We start from the raw sequence: 8,855 nt of genomic DNA on the forward strand, positions 1-8,855 counted from the left end.
GCCAATTATGGCCAGAAGCAATTTGAAATTTGATAACAGAGATGGGAGAAATGGTACATTCCAGGATGCATTTTGCTTGCCCGGGTCACGAGCATGTAACCTCCTAGTATTTTCAATGCAGTTTGGTCACTTAGTCAATATTTAAATAATATATAATTTTTATACTTCATAAAACTTAATTTCGAATTTTAAAATCGTATTAAATTAAAATATATTTGTTAAATTGCATATCCTATGGCAAGAACTCTTGTAATTTAAAATGATGATTTAAATGAATATTTAAGTCAAGCACTTAGCGTAAGTCTCTGACAATTACATTATTGTATTTTTAATTTCTTGCATTGATGTATAAAAAAGTAAATTGTTGAATGAAAATTTATTTGTTTAATACTTAATAATTTAAAGACATATAGATGTCAGCAAAATATTTGGTTTTCTTTATTTAAATTTAAAATTGATTTAAAATGCTGCCAAGGCATCAGAGGGCAAATTATTAAAAATGGTTAATTAAAATATTTAATATATGATGACATATATCTTTATTATAAAACTGTTAAAACATGAAAAAACCCATTTGTGTGATCTTGAAAGGATAGAATTAGCCTTTCGTTTACTAAAAGCCAAGGAAACCTTAAGTTTTTTACTAAGAAGTAAGGCAAAGGCAAGTTCGTGCTTTGTCCATAGGCAGATCATTTATCATAGGCACTGGGTTGTTACCGAGCTGTTGGGCTCTTTTGAAAATGTCGCTAGCCACTCCACTTGGCCTTTTTTCATTCGGTTTCCACCTTCAAGAGCCAACAACTCTCGCTGCAAAAAAAAATCAGTAAATGGCACTCGAGCTGCGGCGCTTTGGCAACTTCAAGTGAGGCACGGCACAAATTGTGGGGCATCGCTCCTCCCTCTCGCTCGCTGCCATCACTTTGTCAGGCCGCGTCGGCAGAGGGAGGGAGACGGGGAGAGGGGGAGTGGAAAATTGTGCGAGTAAGCAGCGCAAATTTAATTACACTTAATTAAGTGCAAAAAATTCGTACAATGCTATTAAAATGTGCTTCAAAATGGCTTTGGTTTTATGTGTTCGTGTGAGTGTGTGTGTTGTGAAAGTGTGCTTCAGAATAGTTTTTCCGAGTGTCTGTGTGAGTGAGCGAGTGAAAATGTAGTTTGCATTTATTAGAACATTTCTGTGGCAGAGCCATAAAAATGCTTTGCTGTACATTAACTTCTTTTTTGGGCTGGAACCATAAAGTTGCAGGAGCTGTGACAAAGCTTAAAATAAATGTATGCTTTTAAAACCAAAAGATAATAAATAAAATTCAGAAAGACCATTTAAAATTTATTAATAGTGTGACTTTTCATAAAGTATATTTTATTAGAACAGATATTTAAAGAAATGTTTGGTCCTAGATAACAGGATATCACTAAGAGGGACTGTGTTTCTTTTTTTAAAGAAAAAACTATATTTAGTTATGATTCGACCATAGTGTATACCAAAATATATACGAACAAACCCCTTTATTATTAAACTTAACAGAACGCAATCGGATTCTTTTCCAAATTTTACAGATTCTTGATCTTATTATAATTTTTTCAGCAGTCTTTGTAGTAAGTCCCTGACTGTTTTATAGCAAACGATGGTCTAGCATGCTGAATTACCTTTTGGAGGGCATTTAAATAGATAGCCCAAAACAATAAGAAGCATTAAATTTTTTTATTGTTTTCCGTGGCGGTGGCTTTATGACTTATTTTCCTGCGCCGCTACTACACATAATTTCTGGCCGCTCCAAGAAAATATATATTTCTCTTATTTATGAGTTGTTGCCGCTGTCCGTTTGCCGTTGTTGTTGGTTATTTTGGGCTTAGCGCGTTGACAGCATGTGGCTGGAACGGCGGCTACTTAGCATCATCGCAGGATGCTGAATCCTTATTATCCTGCCACTTTCCAGTTGTCGGTCTTATGCTTCCTTCTTTGGCTCTTCGTCTGCTGGTCTGTTGTTGCTTTGGCTCTTGGCTCTGACGGCTGTTGTTATAAGCTGCTTTTAGCCGCTGCTCCGACAATCCGCGTCTGCTGCTACTTATTTTGATTAAATTTACATAATTTTGTGGCTCCCCCATCAGCCAATCATCCTCACAGTCCGATTCACTTACTATAAGCAGTACTGTTTTTGGGTATATGGGTATATTTGTTTCCTCTGCAATCTTCTCTTATTGCTGACCCATTAATGCATTTCAGTTGCCTGCGATATTTGCTCAATCTTTATGTTAACTCAATTGCCAATATCGTGCGCAAATATTTCAACAGCTTGCCACCAAAAAAGAGGACTTTGTAACTATTCCCAGTCAATGCCACGCCCCCCACCGCCCAACTACGACCACTGAAATACCGACAGACAAAAGCGCCAGTTGAGTGTATAATTTGCGCTTTGTCTGACTGTCAACACTTTTAACCCATTTTTGTCGGTTGTACATTTTGGCTATGCAGATGGATTGAGTACAGTGGTGCATGGCAAGTGCACCAAGCTATTATCTATCAGATTTTTATTTGGTTAAACAACTAATGGACGTAAAAAGGAAAAATGCATATTATAAATGTTGCATACTTATAAGGGAACCGGAAAAAATGCAATCCCTCTTATTTAATGCAAGTCGAATAAAGAAAAACTAGCCAATAACAAATAAGTAAGAGGATTATATTTAAACATTGTTCGTTTTATTTTGTAAATTAGGATTCGACAAGCCCTTAAACTTTTATTTTTTTAATTTTAAATTTAGGTTTAGAATTAAAAATATGTGATTTATGTACTTATTAAAAATTGTTTTAAATTTAAATCTAAATCTAATATGTATTTCATTGTCATTTTTTTTTGAATGATTTTTAGATATAGGTGGTTTCCGACCTCTACTGTACCCACCGCTTTTGCAAATACTTTTTTATTCATTTGCTCTTCAGACCAAGTCTCTGACTCTCTCTATCCTTCGCCCATAGCTTTTCTCGTACTGTCTCTATTCCTTTCTCTATCCATGTAGCACTTGAAGGGCTCACAATTGCAGTGCGTTGAGCATTAACAGTTTTTCGGTTCGGGCTGTTGGCTGTTGAAATAATATTTGCGATCATAATGGATTTTGCCAATTTGAATATTATTACACACTCACACATAGGAGATTACACACAGCGACTACCGCAAGGGCAGGCAGTCAAATTTTTCGTTCAAAGTTGGCAAACAATTTTCTTAAGTAGTCAACGCTCGGGGTAGTTTAGATTTTGCATACTCGCATGTGTATGCAGATGAGTTTGCGAGAGAACTTCATTTGCTGTTGGGTAAATTGATCAAGTTGTGTGGGGGGAGTTGTAGGCGAAGGCGCCCAGTGACCGAGTTAATAATGAAGTGCGTTTGCCAAAAGTTGAATTGCAAAAGGGAAGGCGGAGGCGGAGGCAAGATCACACAAAATAATAATGCCGATGGGCAAACAGTGTGTGGCATATTAGCTGGAGTTTGCCACAGACCAAACATGGCTCGCTTTGCCAACCAGCCAAGCAGCCAAACAACCAACAGCCAACAGCCAACAACCAACAAACAACAACCAACAGACAACCAGTACGCAGCCGAGCAAATGCAAACATTGGGCGCATTATCATTGCCGGGCAAATGACGTACAGAGATTAAATATTTGCCCGCCTCTGTCTGGGCACAACAAGCAACATTGGCGAGCGAGTATCATCCGCATCCGCAATCGCATTCGCATCCGCCCAGTTGCCTGGCATTGCGCATACGACATGTAGCCCTTGCTCAAATATTAAAAAATAAGCAGCAGACAGGCAGTAGGAATACGGATTTTCCACCGCCCCAGCTGCCTGGCAACTATGGCACATAATATTCAGTGCGTTTATACATCTACTTCCTGGCCCAAGGCTGCTGCTGCTGCTGCTGCCGCACAGACAAGCCAAGCGACCAAAAAGCCAACAAACACTGTTGACAGCAGCAAAAGTAATAAAACTTTAGGCGTTGACTGACTGCCTGAACTGACTGACTGAATGAGTGATGGACTGCCGGAGTGACAGACTCACTGACTAACTGACTAACTGACTAACTGACTGACTGAGTGAATTTTTCGAGTCTCTGGCAGTGAAATTCCATTTGTGACCTTCAAAAGGTTGCACATAGATATTTGTTGTCCGTATTTATTCAGCGCGAGTCAACACAGTAAAAATATTAATGAGCTCGAGCAGGGCAACTCTTTTTCTCGTGGCCAATCAGAGTTTCAATCCCTTCGTGTCCAACCAGGTTCGTTGGAGGAAACTCTTTTAAAAAAGCCATATATTTCTCTAATGTCTTAACCCGCAACGCGGAAATATTACGACATTGTTTTAGCCCCCTCCATTTACCATCCTCGATTTTCCCTCGCTGTTGCGGCCACAGATATTGACAGGAATAAAGCAAAATTGTAAAGGGAAAATTTGAAAATCCGCTGCTTTGAAAGGGGGTTTCGGAGGAATGGATCCGCGTTCCGCTTTCCGCGTGGAAATGGACATGCTATGCATGCTGAAGCTCCGTCGCATTTATTACCAGCCACACCCCCTGTCATTGATGGGCGGCTGGAGCGGGAATCCATACACACTCCCACGAATATCCGACTGCCGTTTGTCGCTGCGTATTGGTACGTGCCGAATGGCAACTGGAAAACTTTTTTAATTTAAAAAAATTTCTGTTCTTCGCTGCTCTGGCCCAAGACGATGGGCGGGGCTCTTTCTCGACTCGGGGTTTTGGGGGGACGACGCATGCGTTGCATTTGACACGCTTCCAAAGTCTGCTCAAAAAATAAAAGTATACAAAATGTATAAAGCGGCAAAAGACAAAGAGGAAGAAGCGAGTCGAGCGGGCGTTAAAAAATGCGTTCTGCCGCGAGCCGTAAAGTTAATTTACAAACGAAACATTCGAACCGGGTTTTCGGGCCTGGGGTGTCCACAGAATCGGGTCGGGATCGAGTTCGAGTTTTGGTTCGGATGAAATCTGGGCGTCCGGGCATCCGGGCATCCGGGCATCCGGGCATCCGGGCATCCGACTGGCAACCACAACGGCGACGGCTGCGGCATAATAAATGTGAACATAACTCTGATTCTCCGAATGCTTAACGCTGTCCCTAGCCGTTGCCCTTTATTGTATTTGACCTCGCTGAGCGAGAGTGGGGAAAATGCGTGTGCAGCATAGTGTAGTCAGCTGAGACAGCTGCCACAAGGCACAGTGATTCCGTTTGCCCACACACTTTTATGAAAAACTTTGTATTAAATTTCTAGAACCTTACAGAATTTTTTAAGACTCCTGGTTTCAGAAATATAATCAGAAAGTATGTATCAAACTTTTATAATTCCATTTCACGTTTTATTATAGTAACATTTTCCCGTGAAAAGTCTTCAAAAATGTAGAAATATATATTTTACTATAAGGTGCTGCCAGTCTACAGTGATGAAGATGGGTATTAAAATATAACTTAAAATAAAGTAAAGTTGAACTTGAGATCAGCAAAAAGAATTAAAAGGAAGGAAGAATTAAAGTTTGTAAAGGATTTTAAAAGTTTAAGGTTTAAATGGTTCATCTAGTTTATTTGTATTACTTTATATAGTTATTAAAATTCCACAAATTCCTTAACAAGTTTATTTTTTTCAATTTAACCTCGTATAATTGTAGATTGCATAGTTTTGCACATAGACGGCACCACTGTTCGTGGGGGAATCGCCGGCGAATGTTATTGAAAAGAGCTTCTCATATTTCAAAGGGACAATCACGCGTATGACACCCGCGGGCTGTCAATGCTGCGTTCGAGTCTACAGTAGATGGCGTATCTCCGGACGATCGGGATGGTCGCTGGATGCTGCAGGCCCTGCCGGCGCTTTTATTATTATAAGCCATGCTGTGCATATTATATTGCCCCACAAAAACTGTTAGCACATGCTTCGGGCCATGCAGACTCCATGGGATGGGATGCTGATGGTGATGGTGGTGGTGATGGTATGAGGTTTGGATGAGGGCCGGAGACTGCTCCAATTGTCACTTATAAATTGACATTTAAAATGTTTGGGTTGTTTTGGACTGGTCGCCGATAACTGACCATATTGGATGCATGTGACTTTGGTGAGGGAAATTAGAATAAGGACGCATCAATTGGTCAACAAACAAATAGCGAAAAGTGCGGTTTATAAAGGGGAACCCAGAATGGGCTAATTATTTTAAACTGATCATCACGTAAATGAAGCTCATTAATCATTTGCCCAAACTGTCGAACCGCTGAGTAAACAAGCGATATTTGTGCAATGTTTGTTTTGGATTTAATACCATTAAACAATGAAATACGGATAATGCGCCCGTGGATGTGTGCGTAACAGTAAAAAATCAAATAGGCCTTATGCGTGACTTTAGCACTTCAATTATTTATAATTGCATAATGTTTACTCTGTTAAATGCGCTACTCATTGGATGCTGTTGTTAATTTTAATTGAAACTTTTAATTGCGTTTATTTCCACTGAAAAAAGTCCCTTGCCCCGACCACAGCAACAAAACTGCAAAAATAATAAAATCCCTCAACTTTTCCACTCTGCAGCTGTGTAGGGCAATTAAATGCATAACAAAGACTTATTACAACGTGTGTGTGTATATTATTGCCACAATTCCAGGCAGGCTGGTACACTTCTTGTCCAGGCAGATAAACACTTTCTGTTGGCAATTTCGCTATGCAACAATTTGCCGGCCAAAGGGAAAGAAACTGTGGCAAAATGCAGCATAATGAAACAATATTTACCTTCGTTAGCACTCAAAATAGTTTTCAATTTTCTTATGCTATGTATTTTGCCATTCCGCTTCTTGGCATTTGCAATTTCGTAGCCAACGAACCGTGTGGCTGGCAAAACGTACAACTTAAACTTAAATTTTAACTAAATTTGCGCAGCAGCAGGAAAAAACCCGATGCGAAAATATGGCAAAACTATATGCAAATTGTGCAGCAAGACGGGATCAGCACAGCAGGGACACTTTGGGGAGCGGGCCGAGTGGCAGCCCCTTAACTTGGCAGTCAAATTTTCTTAACAAGCTTTTGGCCTAATCAAATAGCAGCCCGCCCCGAAAACCCTTTTCCAGGATGCCCCGAAGACATCTTCGTCCTGCTAAAGACGCTTGACAGGCAATTGTCTTATGTGGCATGCAAATTTTTTGCACCCTCTATCCGAGTATATGTACAGTGTATGGTGTCTGTGAGTGGGTCTTTGTCTGTATGGCAGACGGCAAAATTGGGAGAAATTAAAACTATAAACTATCTTTTGTGGAGGGCCTTGTCATGGGGTTATTGCCTTTATAATGGAGCCGCCTATGCATATGCATAAATGGAAAGATACTTTCGCACAATCTTGGGCAAACATTTGTGTTTCGTGCTCGTGGGCTGGGGTTCATTGATGTGGAAACTTGATCGGGCAACTCTTTAAGCTCTTAAATTACTTACAACTTTTCGAGTTTTCAAGTTTTCAAAAGCGTTTGGCATGCTTCAAAACTTATGAGTTTTTAAGTTAACTTAATCTTATGTATTATACCTAATACTTAAAGTATTGTAAAAAGAAAACGTCAATTTTAATACGTTTTGAAAAACAATATTTCGTTCATACTAAACTATTTTTTTTCTTGTTTTATTTTCTATTTTTAAGAGTTTTTTTTTCTAACAACACATTTTTAGTTGCGGTCAAAATTATAGTAGTTTTTTAACTTATGGAAATATCAATCAAAAATAGTTTAGAAGAACCTATTGAAAATTATTTTTATACTTTCCTGATCAAGCTAATGGGGCAAATATAAAAATCTACAATTATCATAGGTATAATATTTATAATATTTTTAGAAAAGATTGATATAACATTATTTTTTTTTAATTTGAAAAACATGAATAACAGTATTTCGAAAAATTAATTTTAATGAATTATTTTTCAATTTCCTTGAAAAACTAAAACAATATCAAAGGGCTTAAATATCTGATTGTCTTTATATATTAATTGCATTTTTCCGCTACTATTATTTTCACTGCAGCTGTAAGTATCTTTTAATAAACTTACATTTTTTTGATGCGTTACTTCAGTATTAAGTGATTCATTAAAGCGTTTTCCCAGTTGTCGGATTAAAAATTCAAGAACTTCCTAACTTTTGCGCATATTCGGCTCTTCATTATTATTACATTACTGATGCAACACCTTCAAATTATTTTAAGTTAACATTCGTAACATAATTTTCAATATCACTCCTGTTCAACGGCCACGCACAAAAGTCGAAAACTGTTCCGCCAAAGTTGTTCGCAGATCTTCGTCGTCGGCGTGCAACTCCCCATATACACATTCCAAATTACGTATTGCTTGTAAAAGGCAAGAAGTTTTTCATAACTTTTCATAAGTTACGCTTATTTATACGAGACCACAATTTTGTACTTTGCATTTTCTTTATTTCTTTCCGCATTTCAGCTCGTCTCTCCTTTTGGCATTTCCATCATCCTTTCCCCTTTTCCTTTTTTATTTTTCGGAGGAGGAAATTGAAACTTTGCTACTATTTTGCATAATTTTCTTATGCAGAGCAATCCGCAGAGAGGGGCGCGCCGGGGGCAAGTCGGAGTGCATACAATTGAAGTTGAAGGGGCTGCGAGGCTGGGATTCTGGGAGGCTGGAAGGACGAAGGATGCGCAGAGACATAAGAAAGGACGATGTCGACGCCTTGCCAAGAGGAAATGTCGCTGCGGTTGTGTGGCAAAGCCAACTAAATTTAGTATTTACTTACCACATCCTTTGCGGCTGCTGCTCGTCCTTCTTTTGCGTCCCGCCGCCAAGTCCTCGGGCATTTGC

Source organism: Drosophila gunungcola, assembly GCF_025200985.1.
Source record: "Drosophila gunungcola strain Sukarami chromosome 2R unlocalized genomic scaffold, Dgunungcola_SK_2 000006F, whole genome shotgun sequence".
Taxonomy (NCBI): domain Eukaryota; kingdom Metazoa; phylum Arthropoda; class Insecta; order Diptera; family Drosophilidae; genus Drosophila; species Drosophila gunungcola.